Source organism: Anas acuta, chromosome 3, assembly GCF_963932015.1.
Source record: "Anas acuta chromosome 3, bAnaAcu1.1, whole genome shotgun sequence".
Taxonomy (NCBI): domain Eukaryota; kingdom Metazoa; phylum Chordata; class Aves; order Anseriformes; family Anatidae; genus Anas; species Anas acuta.
Window position 1 is genome coordinate 36,963,413 of NC_088981.1, and position 18,074 is coordinate 36,981,486.

At 45.3% G+C, this 18,074-nt stretch overlaps 1 protein-coding gene across 3 annotated transcripts in view; it reads right to left on the reverse strand.

Moving 5' to 3' along the window:
* Positions 1-17,381, reverse strand: part of SOCS5 (suppressor of cytokine signaling 5) — a 31,351-nt gene extending 13,970 nt beyond the window's left edge. Inside the window, exon 1 of one of the 3 annotated variants that reach the window (XM_068676646.1) lies at positions 17,122-17,381. The gene's annotated coding sequence lies outside the window, so the exon portion shown is untranslated. Of the gene's footprint in view, positions 1-6,659; positions 6,678-14,655; positions 14,811-17,121 lie in introns of those variants that run through there. The other 2 variants (XM_068676644.1, XM_068676645.1) reach the window with 2 other exon arrangements.
* Positions 17,382-18,074: the final 693 nt, after the last annotated feature.

Consider the following 18,074-nt stretch of genomic DNA (forward strand, 5'->3'; position numbering starts at 1 on the left):
ACGGAGCTGAAAGGAGCCCCTCCTTTGCGGCTGGGTACGGGGAGCTCTGCCCACCCCACCTCGCCGCGGCACAGCAACTGCAACACCAACACTAGCACGACGTTGGCACGGAGCTGAAATTTAGGTTTTCAGTCGCCAACAAGAGCTAGCTTAAGTGTATTATGGCAACCTTGAAATTACAGGCTCAGACACCAGAAGAAATCAAAACCAAGACTCCTGGATGTTCTGTGTGTTGGACATCTGAAGCATGCGATGGCAGTTCTCAGCACAAAGCAAATTGCAGTGCATCTTTAAGGAGGAAAAAAAAAGTTTAAAAACCAAACATTCTGGATGCTAGCTGAAAGCGGACTGCATGAACAACTTCAAGCGGGACTTCCAGAAGTGTGGAAAGACACTTTGAACACGCTTTGATTTTCGTCATGTATGATATCGTGATTTGCAGAAAGCTTCTAATTCACTGAATGCTGCCCTTAATATTTTCATGTTTTTATAATTTAAGCAAAAAAAAAAGAAAAAGAGTTGAAGCATTATTCTTACAGGTTCAGCCCCTGAGTTTAAGAGATTTTTCTTACAAATACGGGAAAAAATGTATCAGTTAGCTTTACCAGAGTTTTACATTACTGACCCAACAAGTATCTAATTATATATACACATCCATAAGCGCGTGTATACATGACCTATACATACATTGCATGAACACCAAAGATTTTCATTATTTGCTCAAGATATTTTAAGAATAAATATTTGAAGTCAGAACTAATTTAAGTGCTTCAGTTTCACATTTGAATAGTTTTACTTTAGCTAGTCAAGAATTCCAACCATGTACAGTAGGGTGAATATTTCCATAACCTAAATAACTAGAGACTTGGAAGTGCCAGTAATTGGATGTAGTCTTTGTATGAAAGATGTTTCAGTCAAAAAGTGTCACTGCAGAATTCTGCAGTTGGTGAAAACAAGAGGTTGTAGTGGAACCTCTTGATGGCCATGAAACATGGGTACCACTAGGACAAACTCACCCTAACAGCCAGGGAGCAAGCCCCTCTGTTTTTAATTGACCTATAAAAGCATTACTCCTTTAACTGATAGTGATGTGAAAGAGTGGTAATTAAAAGATCCTTTAGCAATCTTTAAAAGAAAAAGGCCCAATGTAAGGAGATCACAAAGCACTAAGTTTCAAGTTGCTGCTCTAACAACAACAAAATGTTTCTCCGTGACAGCACAGCAAAGAATGCAGCTCTTTGCAGTGCTTGCTCTCCTTTTGTGATCTGGGCCTTTACACAAAGACAACTTTAATGAGTTTGCACTCAAGAGTAAGATGACTTCTGTGTCATTAAATTAAAAAAAATAAATGAGAATGTTACTTTTCTTGTGCCATGCAGAACAGGCACTAGATGCTCACAATTCAAAGCACGAGTATGGCCAAATTTCACGGTGTACCATAAAAACTTCAAGCAGAAAACCTAATTCCTGCTGTTGCCAAAACATAAGGCTATCACTATGCACAGGGTACGCTTCAGAGGCTGAACAGCCACTGGTAAGAAAGCCAGGTCTCTCTTAAAAGCATCAATCCATTGGAACTGCAGCATTAACTTAAATATTATGTTACTAGGTTATCTTTAAGCAGCTGGATTTGTCATAACAAGATGACAAAGAGGTGATAACTCTTGTCAAGGTGTGGCTATGCCTTTCTCCTTGGCCTTACATAACACAATCAGTTACATCAGAACAATTTGAATGAAGCACGTATTCTGGCAAAGAAGCACCGGTGCGTGTTAACTGATCGTGCCATCTCTTCCCGCACGGTGAGAGTTTTCTAAGAAAGAGGTATGTGTGTGCTTGATTAGCTCCTACCTTCTTCTGAAGATAAGATGGAAGTGCTCTACTTTTTGATGTCATCTATCTAATCCTGAAGTCGCCTGGAGTTTTCACTGAGGATCACCGATATTGTTGCTCCAAGACCTAGTCATAGGCCAGGAACCCACTGGCTCACTGCTGTGCCCTTCCATTAATCCATAAGAGATGCTTAGCTGCAAAAGGCCAACTCGCTAACCTGCAATACCAGTCCAATCCCCACCACATTTAACAGCTCATTCAGTATCAGGAGGTGAACAAGTATCTATGGTCTCAGGGCTGATAAGGGTAAGTGTTAAGTTAGAGGCTGCAGGAACTCCAAGATGCAAAGGAACAGACTAGGAAAGTGAATCTTTGCAACAGCCCTACCAACTGCACAAGAGTAATAAAACTTAACCTTTTTTCCCCTTAATCAGGCTTATAAAAGCAGAGGTTCACTTGTATGAATGATTTAAGAGCAACCATTTCATGCAGAAAGTTTGCAGCACCGCATAAAACCAAGCAAACCTAAACCAAACAGTGATTCCCAGATGATGAACTTGACAGAGCAAGCATTGCCAAAAGACAAACAACAAAAAAACACAACGTGAATGAGTGACGCTATTTCACCACACCGAGTGGAGAAGATAAACTACCGCCCCACATGTCAAAAGCTACAATCAAAGCTACAATCAAAAGCTATATGTCAAAGCTACAATCAAAAGCTACAACTGTGTACCAAAAAGATAACGTGAAGCCTTAAAAACTAAGACTTCCCTAACAAAATACTGTACATTTTAGAGGATCCAAGAGCCATGCAACTCTTACCATTAAAATACAAAACTATTTCTCTTCTTTGTTTTGCAAAAGGGCAGCTCAATGTTACTTAAAACACTGAACACCCTGCATAAGCTTTTCCAAGAAAACAAGCAAAACCTGTTCAATAAATTATTTCAGGAAGCTACGCTCCTTAAGCGTCCTCCACGATGAGAGGAATTTGCTTCTTGAATTAGAAAACACAAATCTCCTAACGATACAGTGAGAAAACATGTGACAGTTTCTACATTTAGCCACCATCGCAGAGGGGCCAGGAAATCCTGGTGGAAAGCAAGCAGGGTGATCACAAGAATGACAACTGCCAAATTATCCCTCCTCATTAGCAGAGGAAAAGGAAGAAGTTTTCCTGGAAGGCCTGTGATTAGCCACAGCTTGAACTCCTCCCAGGCCATTAAAGTTGAAGGGTCTGAAGAACTGAAAAAAAAAGCTACTTTATCCTATATGTTATCCACAAGCAATGCCATCTTAAAGGATGAACCAGCCACCTCAAAAGCACAAGAGGAATTCAGCCTCCTCAATGGGCTTACAGCCTTGTTTCCAACAAGAGGGATACATCTTTGAAATTTGGCCTTCTTTATTTTTAAACTACTGTCACCTACTGCTTCCTATTATCAGACCATGTTCACAGGCTTACCACAGCTTACCCATTTGGTCTGAATTTTTCGGCGTGGGCAGCTACCAAAAATAGCCTTTCAAAGCTGAAGCTATTCCAGGAAAAAATGTCCCAAAAAGTAACATTTCACCCATTTAAAAACAAAAACAAAAAAACCCACCTCCTCACGTTTTAAATTTAGTAAGCGTGGACTCTGTGAGGAGTATCTTCTGACATCCTTGCAGAAGTACAGCCGAACGTGGTCCAATTTGAAATCCCTGAAGGAAAAAACCTTTAGGTTCATCGTCTCAGTAGCCTTCCCAGATTTTATCTGAGATCTGTAAGATCTGTAATGAATCAGGACGGAGCTTTTTCGGATGACTGTCAGCAACCAAATGTGTTCACCCCAGTCTTAGGAAGTGATTGAGCGCCCTCGCTACGAGCCCCAGATGCTCATCAGCAAGAGGAGCAACATCCTTGCTGTGCTCAGCTGCACCACGTGCTGGGATCCGTGCCCCACGCTGGATGAAACCATCGTAGGGCACCAGCTGGGGTCTGCAGGTCCTGGGCAGCTGACAAGAGAAAAAAGGAGGAGGAACAAGGCCTGATTCTGGAGCTGCCGTGTGCCAGGTCTGTCCCAAGGAGATTTTCCTCCCTGCTCTGTGGCATTACCACATCCCCACCCCTCACTGAGCTCGGGGGACCCACTCCTTCCTTACAGCTCTGGCTCCCAGGCTCTGCACAGTTCGCTGAGGTCCACGGGGGCACTTGAAAGGCAAATCCTGCTGAGCACGCAGACTGCAGGCAGTCTCCGAGGAATTCCGCAGAGAAACGCTGGCATGTCCAGAGCAAAAATTTTCAAAAGGAGAATTGGCTCAGTTTTGGCAGATCTTCATATAAAATTAAAACATTACCTCTCTGCCAGAGGTCACCCGCTGACAAATTTCAAGTACATGTTCCAGTTCAGAGGTGCGCTACGATATTTCAAAGAGATCGCCATAAAAAAGGCACAATTATTCTCCTTCGGTTTCTGAAAACAGACGAAGAATTTTGGCTGAACGCTTTAAACAAACTTAAACCCAAGGCAAAGAAAAGGCATCAGGCGTTTCAGTCCAAAAGATTACAGCTCAGCAATGTTATAAACAACCAAACGCAGCACCTCTTAAAAAAAAAACTGTCCAAGGCTTCCTATTATCTATGGAAACGGGAGCTGGAGGAAGCACACCGGTGGGACCGATGACTCACGTAGGAGCTCCCGTCCTCGCTCACCTAGCAACACGCTGTGCTGCGGGAGATCACAGCTGTGCCACGAAACCGAGCACGTCAGCCATGCAGAGCCACGGCTGCCCCAGCCGGCCAGCGGGGCTGCAGGCTGGAGGTGAGCACCCAGGCGCTGTTACCTTCCTTTACCTGTAACCACCAGCGTCAGGCTCGGTCAGACACAACGGGACGATCCAGCAGACACACAGAAAGCAGTTGTCTTCCCCTCTGAACACTCCGCTGGTTGTCTGCTTATAGGGACAAACGATCAGGTCACACTAACCCCCAATGCAGCAGCAAGAAAAGGCAATGCCCAAAGAGGTTCTTCACTCTCCTTCTTCACTCAGAGCTTCTTCTTCACTCTCCTGCCCCTCTGCCAGGCAGCACTGGGCATCCTGATGAGCACATCAAAATGAAGACAGGACCAGCCACAGTCCCTGCCTGCTTACCTCACATAGCACTGCTTGACCTTCCACTAGGGACGATTTCAGCCAGCTGAAGCATGATGGAGAGAGAGAAGAGCACTACTTGCAGCCAGCCTAACCCGGGATCCCGCTGAATATAGCTACGTCTGGTCCACGGTCAGACCCTCGTTCAAATATCGGTGGGCTGGTTTGCTGTTTTTTTGCAAACCCATTTGATGAGCAGTCTTCTGCACGCATTTATTTGACCCCCAGGGCTGCCTCCTGCATAGAGGCAGTGAGAGATTACATTTAACTACCCACGCCCAGCTACTCGTCCCAGGATTCGGGTATGAGCCCTCTGAGCTAGGGATTTATCCCTAAGTACCTTCTGGGAGAGGTTCGTAAGCCATTCACAACACACCTTAGCCTGGAAAACCATTCCTGGGGATACAGGCTTGGTTGTTTGGGATCAGAGCCTTCTTTTAACAGATTTCTCTGTTAGCAATAACCTCTAAGGGATCACACCAAAGTCTCCCCAAGCCTCAGACTTTGAGGTACAATCACTTCCATTAAACATCTGTAACACCCCTATAATCCCTGCTGTAAGGGACCCGTGAGGGTCCCACCACATCATCCCTTACACCAGTACCAAGTGTTTTGTAATGAGCGAGCACTGAGCACTAGGAAATCTCACCGAGATTAACAAAACTGCATGAAATAAGGATCCTCCAGGCACCAGCTGGGTATTTTTGTTCACTGCTCAGCGGTCAGGATGCTGCCCGCTCAGCCCCTCCAAGATGCTCAGCCCCATGTGTGAATTACCACGGCAGAACAGGAGGAATCCTGTTCGGTGAGTAACCTGTGTCGTCAGCATATTCTGACACCAACAATCCCCAACCTACCGTCCTCTCCCAGTTCAGAAGAGCTTGAAAAAAGACAGAGTCCCATGCTTTCCAGATGACAGCCTCGCTCTTGGCAGGAAGCACGGAGGCAGCAAGCTCTGAAAGTGCTTCAACAGCAATCGGTCTCAAAGAGTTTAAAAACTTCCACAAAATTGCTGTGAGTTTTGTTTTAAAAAACAGAGCTGTACCCTAATAACTTTCTCACTAAATTAAATCAGTTTTACACTTCCTGGAGCACCAGCTCACCGTAGATCTGCAAATTAACTAGGTAACAGTTTTGAAAGCCTTACTAGCACCTACTCTTATGTTTGACTTTGGCAGAAAAAACAGGTTTTGACTCAATTTTTTGTTCCATTAATCCACAGCCACATTCTTCATAGAAAGACTGCTGGAAAAACTCAACTTGCTGGAAGCAGTAACTATAATTACTGACCCTCATCAAGTCAGCCAAAATTAAATTGCAAAGTAGATTTTTTGGCATTAAAGCTATAACTTCACAGCACCAAGAAAAGCAAGTCTGTGAGTAACAGAACGAACTAAGCCCAACATTTGTGAGATCTCACAAAATGAGATAGGAGCAGGGAGTTTACAGGAAAAAACTGAACGTGTACCCTGACCACAAGTAACCTCTTTCTGGGTTCATACTGCACAGCAAGGGCAAAACTACTTCGTTGTAGATCTCTGCTGCATCAAACATTTGTCAAATAGAGCACAACATGGAATATAATTTTCTGAAATTTCATAGAAATGAACAAATTGTGAGATACAGCCGAACAGCATGTTAACTCCTTACGTCATAACCATCTTTCCTCCACAATTTTCAGGTTCACTTACTTGCTGTTATCTGGGATTCTGAGAAAAAAAAAAATAAAGATTTTAGTGCCTGTATTTCCTGGGAAAACAGAAAATGTCATCGCAGATGTCCCATTAAGAAACTTGTGTGAAATTATACCTGCCTCTGTCAATTATGAAACTGGCAAATCGAGATTCTTTCCACTTATTACAGGCTTTAAAGCAAACACAGGGGTGACATAGTCCTGAACTATGCACAGATATACTGCTGGTATGCCACGGTAACTTCACGAGCATTAAGACAATTAGCTGAGCCTGGTGCAAAATTGATTCATCTCCCCTATTTGACTGAAGTTTCAAAAACATCCTAGAATTAATTCACAGGCTACGTGGATCTTTTACTTCTTTGTTTCTACTGCTACCCAGAAAAACAAGGCAATTATTTGCATAAGCGAAACAAAACGTGATCCCATACCATAACTTTGAAGCCTATAAGCAAGAACTTTCAGGACTAAGACCAAAGGCATTTATTTCTTACAAACCATACACAGAAGAGGTACAACAGCAAATCGCCAGCTTATCTGGTGTCATCTGTGACACTCAGCAAGAATATATTTTCCCCCCAAATAAGCCAGCTGTATTGTTGAAAACAGGGCTGTAAAGTTCCTCTGGAGCTCACTACCAGCGAAGATTTCCCAATATCAGTCAAATGCAGAGAGTCAAGAAGAAATTTTTCCATTCTTAGAGCCACGATTAAAACTAGTCACAATAAAATAAAAAACAGCTCTCAGCAGAAAAGAAAGAAGTACAACAGTGATCAACAGATCTGGGGATGGACGAACCAAACAAAGCATAAAACCAGGGAGACTTCAGGCTTTTGGGCTACACAGGTAGCCTCTAGAAACTAGCTTCCAGACCTAGCCCCAGAGACAAATTTGATCAACAGAAAGACAGTTTTGCCTGAATTCCTTACCTTTTCACAGCTGACTGTAGAAAAAAAAAAGAAATGCTTTCTCCAAAACTACATGCCATAGCATGTCCAAACATTCATCTAAAATACAAGGTGACAACTTTTTCAGTCAAACTACTGTACCGGCATGGACCTCAAGGCCCCTAACCTCTTGCTTATTCTGCTTGTGGCTCCAAGCAGTCCGTATCTGCTCTGCCAAAGCAGCAAGTCCAAAGAAAACTCTTGCTCTCGTTGCAGTGCTCATCGTTCATCTGCATAACCAACTTTGAGCAGCAGGTGAGTGCAATTACTTGGTAGTTTTGAATTTTAGTCACACTCCTGACCAAAACACTAAAAATTCTTTAACCGTTGCTTCACACCCAAAGGAATTTGAGGGAACAAAACCACCTCATCACATGCACGTAGGCCTGACAGCCCTACTGACCACAATGTTCAAATCCTCTAAGCAGATGCTCCAGACCCCACGAAATTTGAGAGCCCAACAGACCCAAACCATCTGCAGAGGAGAACTGACACTGGTCAATCCAGACTCACGAGGCAAAGCAGTCTTCTCCCTGCTGACAGCACAGCCATGTCAGCACTTTTATAATGCTGAGATTCCCAGATCCTCCTTTTACTTTCAGAAAAGAGAAACAGTAGATCAGGCCAAGCCCAAAGAATCCTTATGCTTATTCAAACAAATAGAGTTGCTAGAGTACAATTCAATGGGCATAAAAATACCTGTGGGATATACACCGCCTTGTAGATGTAAGTAAGGAACTTTAGAGAGTGTTAATTGAATCATGAGAACACCACAGAAGACCAAAAGACATGAATTATTTTGAAATTGTCATATTGGAAGACTAGGTGCCAGATTATATTTATTATAAAGAACAATAATATATGTATATAACAATATATATACACACACACAAATTTATTTTCCATCCCCAAGCCAGACAGAATCAGAAAGTCTACTTCTACCCAATTTTAGCAACGTACACTACGTTAGATTTCCAAAGTAAATTCAGATTTTCTCCAAAAGCCTACTTCAAACATTCTCGAGATGGCTAAAACATCAACAGAAACCAACAAGCACAACGTTATAACCCCAGACGGTTTCTAGAGATGTAAGGCAGCTTTTACTCAAGACAGGGATTTGTTGACAGCCAAGCCATGCCATGAACTAACAACGGCAGCAAGCACTAACAAGCAGACTTACCAGGCCAACACATGCCCAGCAAGGAACACAAGAGCAGGTAAAATGTTTCTGTCACATCCCTGACATCACAGAATCACGGAATCTCTAGGTTGGAAGAGACCTCAAGATCATCGAGTCCAACCTCTGACCTAACACTAACAAGTCCTCCACTAAACCATATCGCTAAGCTCTACATCCTTTCAAACCATGAGGTATTACTTTAAAATTCTCCAAGACAATATTAACAGTATTTTTAATCTTATCATCAGTCTAAATTATGATATGTAATTTAGCTCAAAACCGTAAGAACCAGAGGTCCTGCTGTCAAACTCCTTGCCTTGCTAAATGTAGCATCCAGACCGTAAGGACGGTAATTAGGAGGAACTTCAGCAGATATGCCACGTACACTTTTAAAGACAGTGCTGACCTGATCCTTTAGTTTAAAATCCATTTTATACCCAAATCTACCTAGAACTATTGCAATCAGTATTAAGGCCTTGGCTTGCAATTAAAATAAATAAATAATAAGAGAGCAAAAATTAGAGGAGCTCATGCTTGCTGCTGAAGCTTTAAGGAGCATCAAGTGGCCCAATGGGTAGAAGCAACTGGTGAGAACTTGCAGGGACAGCCCGGCGGGGGGAAGAGGGTGGCGGTGGCAGCATCACTCTCCTGATCACAGCTTCATCCCAGCCATCCTGCCTACACGGGGTAAATGGACCAGCTGAATAAAAAAAAAAAAAAAAAAAGGAGAAACTGTTTGGTGGCTTTAAAATACATGAACACCTTCCCCTTCCGAGCAGTAAAACCAATGAAACAGAAGTGAGGACTACTGTAAGGCACAATAGATTTTGACTTCCTGAGCACATTTGAAATGAAAAATATGTCTTCACAAAATTGCCTTTTTTTTTTTTTTTACTACTTATGCAGCACATCTGAAGTAATTAAACTGCACACCAATTTTAGATGCTATTTGTGTATTTAATTGAATTCCTCTCCCATCCAAGTGAGGCTTAACATGTTAAAAAGATGTATGTAATTCACCATTCCCCGTCAGAGCGGTGAAAATTAAGGAACTAAGCTAACAGGACAGTGACCAGGCAGCATTAAGAGCTCACCCGAAGCTACTGGCCAAAGCCTCAGCTCCAGCCTGCAGCCTCCTGCTCGGCCGCCTCATCCACGAGAGCCCTCTGACTGCACGACTGGAACAATTAAAATACTTCCTTCTCCACAGAGGCCAGTCAAATTTAAAAGCTCTCCAAAAACAAAGCTCAGCAGCAGGGTACTTTTTCCATGAGCAAGTCAGTCCGTAAATCAAACTGCCTCGCGGGCCCCGCGGCAAAACCAAGGCCCCGGGGGAGGCGGGGAGGGTGCGCAGATAGAAAAGCAGATAGGGTTCGACACGCCAAAAGCTGGAGGAGTCTTGGCGAGGGACGTCTGGTGCTGAAGCTCTTTGCCAGAAGCAGGGGACTTGCAGGTCTGCCCTAATGAACACTGTCGTCCCTAGCTGGCCAAGTTTCACAACAAAAATCACCTCAAACCAGCACAGGCGGCCTCTGCGCCCTCCATCTCTGCCGCTGAAGGACAAATGTTGTAGGAGATGATCCCCAGCAGTTTTATTGTAGTCCCCACAGAGACTAATTCTTTCAGCCACAGCCCTTCTGGGGTTCCTTTGGCTGAGAGAAGCTCAAAAGGTGCCATGCGCCCGGCCCTGGCGTCCCTCACATGTAGGGCTAACAGGACAGGCCGCCCTCCAGTGCTGAGGCCCGAAGGATTTCAGCGGGTACCACACCGACCGACAAATTACTACCAGAACCCTGCTGAGCAGGAACAAAAATCGTCATCTGATTTAGCACTGCAGGAAACCTATTCTATATCGCTCCCAAGGCACCTATATTTTTTACGCGACCTTTTAAATTCCACCTCTGTAGGTACACTTCTCGTTTTCATCACGCGCTTTTCAGAAACAAACTTGTGAAGCACTTCCCAACACAGCCAGAGCTTCCTCCTGTGTGAAATCAGGGCTTGCAACGCCTGGTCCTGTGCTACAACAACATGCTAAGAGTGTTTCAGGCATCTGGGACAGATGAAAGCGTGCGTTAGTAAAACTACCAAAGAAACCTGATGCAGCACAAATTTACCTTTCCTCTTGGCGCAGCAGAGGAAGGAAGCAGCTCGCTGAAGTGCTCGATTCCTCAGCGCCTCCTGCGGAGACCCAAGCTTTCGTGTGAGAAGGCTGGCGGTTTGAGCACCTCAGGGGGGAACACATCAGGGTGTTACCTGACTATGTGCTAACCATATGCTATAGTTACCTGACTATGTGCTAACCATGTAGTCCATATGACTCTACGAACACACCTCATCTGGCTGCATGCAGAAGATGCTCTGGCGCCCTCAAGAAGCGCTACCTCTCCGGGCAGCCTCCATCTGCCCTCCTTGCCCCAGCCTTTCAGACAGGCTTCGAGCCTTTTGCAGCTGTCCAACGTGAAGGCTGAAGAACTCACCAACCACAGCTGTGCCAAAGTGCAAGCAAGGTTTCACAAGCTACCACGTTATCCAGGACTAGGTACAGATCCAGGAGAAGTTCCTTACTACGAATCTCTTTAACAAAACCTGGCTAAGGCCCCACGAGCAGATAAACCTGTAAAAATCACCCTTTCTTCCTTCCAGATAATTCTTCAAAGGGCTTTCTACCATCTAAACTAGTGCAGACGATGCAGAACTACACTGAGTTTTAGCCAACCTCGCTCACAGCCAAAAATATCAGCCGCCACCACCACTGCACACATTTTCTTACTGAGATTTTCAGAAGGTCTGCATAATCTTGTAACCGTGAAGTTAGTGAGCCATTACATATTTCCTGAAACTAAACTGCACATTAGATGATTCACCAATTAGTGTATTCATGAAGCTTTAAAAAGCAATCAAAATTTCATTTTTGTTGAAAAATTTAAGAGAGATGTCCAGCTGTATGCATGGAGAGAGCATGTGGGCTTTTCTCCTTTATTTAACTTAACTAACAGCTACGTTAGCTGGTGAAAAATATTCAGCGTGTCAGAGTTAATTTATAGAGCTGACAAAGTATAAGGGCTCCAGAAGGTATAGCATACATTTGCTAAACTTTAAATACAATTTTTAAACTAGATATAGCTCAAAGATTAAAATAAGCTGCCCAACAGCTAAACCACAGAAAAACACACCGTTTTGGGGCACTTTGAATAGCACAGAACGACCGCATCTTGGTGCCAAGCACAGGTTAGCATCATCAGGGAAGCTGATAAATCCCTGGGATCCCAACACCATCGATGGGAGCCTTTTTCTGACCGAGGCGGGCACCTTGAGGAGCTTGCAGGCACCGCCACACGGCGCAGGGCACAGCTGCACGGAGGAGAGGTGCAGCACACCCAGATAGCGCCCAGCCCGACCCGGCACCGTGGCCTTGGTGAAGCCTCGGGGCACAAATACCACAGCATAAATGCTAAGTGCTAACTTCCCCTTCAGGCTGAAGGCACTAGGGAGCTCCTGGGGAAACAGAGGCAAGTACAGGAGCTATTTTGATAGCTACTCAAGGAGTAGCTCACTATCCAGCCTGCTCCAGGAATCAGTATTTTAGGAGTTCATGGTGAAACCCTAGCATCTGAAGTTCTTTCCCTCATTCCACCAGGTCTGACATGCATAGTTTAGCAAAGAAAAAGGTACCCCTTTGAGTTTTTAGGTTTGTTTTTGCTATCAGTAGCAATAAATGAAGCCACCACTTTAATTAAGCCTGAAGAATTATATACCTGCTGCATGGAAGTTGCATGGCGTCGTCTGAATCTTGTCTCTACCAAAAAACAAGCTATTTAGCAACACGCAGTCACAGGATGAGGTGGTTTACAACTAGTAACAAAAATCATCACTGTCCTTTGATGAGACGAAAATACATCCCTTGCTTAGCTTCAAACACCGTGAATGAGGGCAGAAAAATGCACATCATACCACCTCGGATTATTTGCCCACCAGGGAAACGTGACCTGCCACATCTAACACGATGAACAGCCATCTATCAGGAACCTTGTCACACAGTGACAGGTTTCACATGTTGCAGAGATTATTTTTTTTTTTAATTTGTAATTGAACACAGTTGATTCCTAATCCCTTCCATCTGCTCTCTCTTTCTTGGATGTACCTGCCACCATTACCAGGGTAAGAGGAGAGAAATTCTAGCTATTCCCCCAAGGACTAAAGCAGCCATTTTTCCAGGGCTCTCATACAGATGAAGTCATGTCAAGCTACTGCATGCTCCCAGCTGTCCGAGTTTACTAGTTCACTGTACTAATTGCTAACGCAATTCTGAAACTGGGGTAGACACGAGACATTTAGGCAAACTGGAAAATCAGAGCAGACCTCGGCAGCTCAGTCCACCAGGTCTCAAACTCATCCTGTTTACTCTTTTTTTACAGTTTGCTTCAGACTGACTCAGAACACATCCTAAAAGGATATTTAATTCATTCTGCTGTAGTTATTCATGTACAAAAAGAGCAAAGAGAATCTGTCCTTACACAGACCCCACTGCTAAGGCTCTTGCTTTAATATCAAGTCCACCTGAGCATCCTAGCTTGCAGGTTAATAACCGAACGAATTATCAGCTATTAACTTGGAGACCTGTCTCCTTTCAGCAGTTCGCTGTGGCTACTTACCTCCTGCCAGTATCTCACGACCGCAACCTCCAAAGTCTGCATCTGATAAGGTAACGGGGTTATACCCAGGGCCGAGCACAGCCCAACAGCTTCAGCAGGAGGCCTCTAACAGCACAAACCTGGGCGATGCGAGACGTGAGCCAGCCTCCAGATTCCTCTGGATGCTGCCTCGGCCGTGCACAAACACACTTTGCGGGGAGGAAAGGGACTAAAAAGGTTCTTTGGTAAGAGTGATCTTGGAGCAGCATCCCTCGCTGAAGGGTTTACGTGAAAGGAAGGTAGGAATCACACCCTCAGTCTGTAATTCCTTAACAAAAACAAAAGCACTTCCAGGAAGCCACATTACGACACAGATTCTCTAAACAAGTCCATGCTAAAGGGTCCAGCAACTGGGCCCTACCTAATACGATATTAATAAGATTATAAAGAAAGCACCCTGAAACGCAATCGCTGGCCTCTAAGAGACTGAAGTTTAAACAAAATAACCACACGAGAGATTTTATGATTAAGAACTCTTATCTCCAACAGAACACCCAGATGTACCCGACGCATGTGAATATTCGGATAGCCGTGATAAGCAGCGTGCAGCCTCCTGCACACCAGTTTAAAGCCACAAGGAAACTCTCCGGGTTTTCCCTCTCAACTTGACACCCAGCGCACACGCTCAGCTCGCTGCCTCCTGGAGGAGACAGGTCCATTCCTACCAGAGCCGGCCTTTCTCCGTGCAAATTCAGTTTTACATAAGGCTGCAACCACGCAACCTCAGGTAGCCCTTTCCATTCATGGCACCCCCGTGCAAGCAGCTCCCTCGGACTACGTTTACCCCAAAAACACCTTCTTGTAGGAATCCACCACAGCACCCCCACCACGAACAACCCCGAAGCTGCTGTAATTTCCGAGGGGAAAGCCGTGCGTTCACAGGGAGCCACACAGCCCGTACGGGGCGAGAAGCACCGCGTTCCTCACCGCGGGGCCGGCACGGCACGGCCAGGGGCTGCACCCCCGTGCAGGGAGCGGGGTGGCCGCGGGACGGCCTGGCTGTGCCCGAAGCCCCGGGTGGCAGCCGCAGGGACCCAGAGCACGGGGCCGTTCCCGCAGCACCGCCCCGCGCTGCGCCCCCCGACGGCTCCCAGCAGCGGCGGCTCCCCGGGGCGGCCGCCCCGTCCCCGCTCCGTGTCCCCCATCCCCGGTGCCCGTCCCGTCCCCACGTACCGCGGTGCTGAGCCCCGCGCCGTGCCCCCGCCATGTCCCGCAGCCGCCGGGCGCTCCGCGGGGCCGGGCCGGGCCGGGCCCCTCCGCTCCGCTCCTCCGCTCCCCTCCCCTCCCCCGCCGCCGCCGCCGCCTGGAAAATAGCTCCGCTGCGGGCAGAGCGGGAGCGACGCCCCGGCAGCCAATCAGAGCAGCGCTGGCCGGCGGTGTGGCCAATGGGAGCGGCGGGAGGCAAGGGGCGGGGCGTGGCGCGGCCTATCAGGGAGCGGCGCCCGGGCTGAGCCGCTAGGGTGGCTGCGACGGGGCCTCCGCCGCCCACCATCTTGGAGTCGGGCGCGATGCCCAGGCTGGGAAGGGGGCCTCGCCGGCGGCCATTTTGGGTTCGGGCGAGGGGCGCGGGGCGGGGCTGGAGGCGGAAGCGGCGCGCGAGGGGCCTCGGCCGGGCTCGGGCGGCTTCGGCCGCGCTCGGGCGGGCTCGGGCCGGCCGTGAGGGCGCTGTGGCGCCGGCTGAGGCGCACTGAGCGCTGTTGGAGCCGCGCTGTCGGTGTTTTGAGTCCTTTTGACTCGTTTTGAGTCCTTTTGACTCGTTTTGAGCCGTTTTGTCCCTCCTTTCCCTCACGTCTGCCCTGTGACAAGGAGCAAGCTCACTGCTGGCTGTGGGCTTCTCGGAACTATTAAGTCTGGTTAAGCACAGATCCTAAAGCCCCAAATGTGCTGCATCTCTCCTTATTCATAGACCCAAGCCTCTTGATGTTCCTGGTTTTGTCAGGATTAAGCCACGGTTTCAGCTAGAGCAAGAGCAGTTAGTCCTATGTCCACAAAGATGCTACATCCCTGTAACCAGATTTTCGTCAATATATCGCTTACACCTCAATCCTATTAAATATATTCAAGTTTTAGTGCATGTGTAAAGTTTTACATTCCGAGACAGAAATAATAAAGTGGAGGAAAAGCTTGAAACTTCTCACAGAGGGGAGCAATGCCTGGCACCTTACAAACCATTGCTGCTCTTCAGATGTTCCGCATGGCCTGGAAGGAAACCCATTTAATACGAACCCCATCCACACAGCATCAGACCTCTTCAGTTTGTCAAGAGGAATTAAGGTCTTCCATCCAGTAATTACTACTTTTTCTTAAAATCCAGCATCTCTCAGCTCTACTTGCGCAAACATGCTTGTCCGAACAACCTCCCTCCTAATTCCTTCCTTTTGTTTCCACAGCCAGGGCATCTTTCAGGATGTTCCTTAATTTCTACCTGGATTAACCCCTCCAAGGAAATCAAAAAAAAGAAAAAAGGAAAAAGAAAAAAAATAAAAAAAAAAGAAAGAAAAAAAGAAAACCAACATAATCAAGTACAGAGATTAACTACAAAACTCCATGCGATTGCAGTGAACTGATGGAGAACTAGCAGAATAGCAAATATTAACTGACAGCCTCTATTCAGCTTTGGTAAATAAAGTTGCCTAAATTTTTGTGCACCTATGTGTGGTACTCTTGGGGGCATTGTAATTTCTTCCCTTACATCCTGTTTTATCAAGATATCTGCATTGTTCATTACTCAGAATGGCTTAGGTGGCAGTCATTCAGAAAACTGGTGAAACCAAAGCTTGTAAAGTTTCAGAAGACCGGTATTTAGACGACAACATCTGAAAGTGGGCTTCATTGCTGCCACTGACAATTTTTAAGTTGTTAGGATTTTCTTTGGTTACGCTTTTTTAATAGACTCTTATGACCAAATAAATATGTGTATATTGTGTGTTTTTTTTTCTTAAATCTGATTCTGCAAGCATTTATGTGGTCCAGGGGTTACAGAGTTACAGGACAGGGAATCAGCGATCCCTGACTCCCAGCACAACCCAAAAGAACTCATTTAACAGTACAGCAGGCAAGGATATACGCAATGTGTTTTCATACATTATATATCAACATTTGGGTAAACAGCAGAAAGGGAAAAGGGAAAAAAGAAAGGAAGGAAAGCTTATCTTATCCTCAGTAAGTGAAAAAGTGCAAGACTAGCATAATGACTTTAAATCTCCCTGTTAACTGACCATTGCCACACACAGCTGCTTTTTAGGTGGCAGACAGAAGAGGATAGGTATGAAGCTGCTCCTACACAATATGATTTGTCTAAAGAGCTTGCACCACACAGTACAGTGTAAGTAGTACAGCTATAGCCTGTTTAGCTTGTCAGATAAATCCACCATTATAGGACAGGGTTGCACCAGATGACCTTCTGAGGACCTTTACAACTTTAATTGTTCTATGATTCTTTTCAATTTTAATACACTCAAAAACACAATTTCAGCTTTATGAATTGTCATTCGCACCTAGAATTGTAACCAAAATGGTACAAAATATGCAGGATTTTACCTACCCTCTCCACCAAACCTACTGACGGCAGAAGGCCTGCTCCAGATTTTGAGGTCTGTGCCTAAACAGAAAGGAAAGTTAGCAGCTCATCTTACTTACCTTTCTCCATTCCAAAAGTACAAAATAAAAAATAGTTATTGAGAGGAAATCCTGACGGACGAGGCAGTCTCTGCAGAGCATCCACGCAGCGAAGCACTCTGCCTCTTCCTTGCAGAAAGTTTGTTGGATTTTGTCTTGCTGAAAGCTTGTTGGATTTTTTTTTTTCCTTCAGCTGTGTTACTTGGTTTAAGAGAATGTACTACCTCTCTCTGTCAACCTTCCTCCCTTGCCTTGACTTTGACAGCACTTTGGAGCAGGCTCTCTGTTGCTTTCTGAGGACAGCACTGATGGAATAATTACCCAGACTGAATCTGAGAGCAGAACATCACGGTCTCCTTTCCACAGGGACTGTCGTTCCCATTGTTATTTCCCATGGCCTGCACCACTGCTCCACCACAGAAGCTGAAAAGAAAATACAGAGATTTGGCAACCTAAGATCAACAGTTTTCTTCATTTAATAAAAACACCTTCCATTATGGCTTGCTGCTCAAGCAAATAACCAGCAACTGAATAGAGAGAAATAATGCACTGCTTCGTTCTTATTACCCTATGTTTCATGTGGGGAATCTGATGGTGGGATGGAGGAAAAGAAAGAGAATAGGGTGCTACTTTAAAAGAGAAGACAATTTCCTAATCCAAAGTCCCAAGTCTCGTTTTATCCTGCTTTGGTTATTTATATTGGAAATTCCAAAATATCTGCAGTATTCATAGAAATATACGTTAATTATTTTTTTTCCACAAAAGCATTCATTAGCACTAAGCAGTAACTGATCAAATTTGCAGATGTAAATTAAACTTAGACTTACACGTGTTTCAGAGTTTAGAGAGTCAAGAGAATAAAGGATCAGGCCTTTTAACTTTTTGAATGTATTTGAATGAATTTTTTGTGTCTGTGCAAAGTCTTGAAAAGCGTTTATCATCAAGGGATTTCTGTTGCGACTAACTTAACTTCT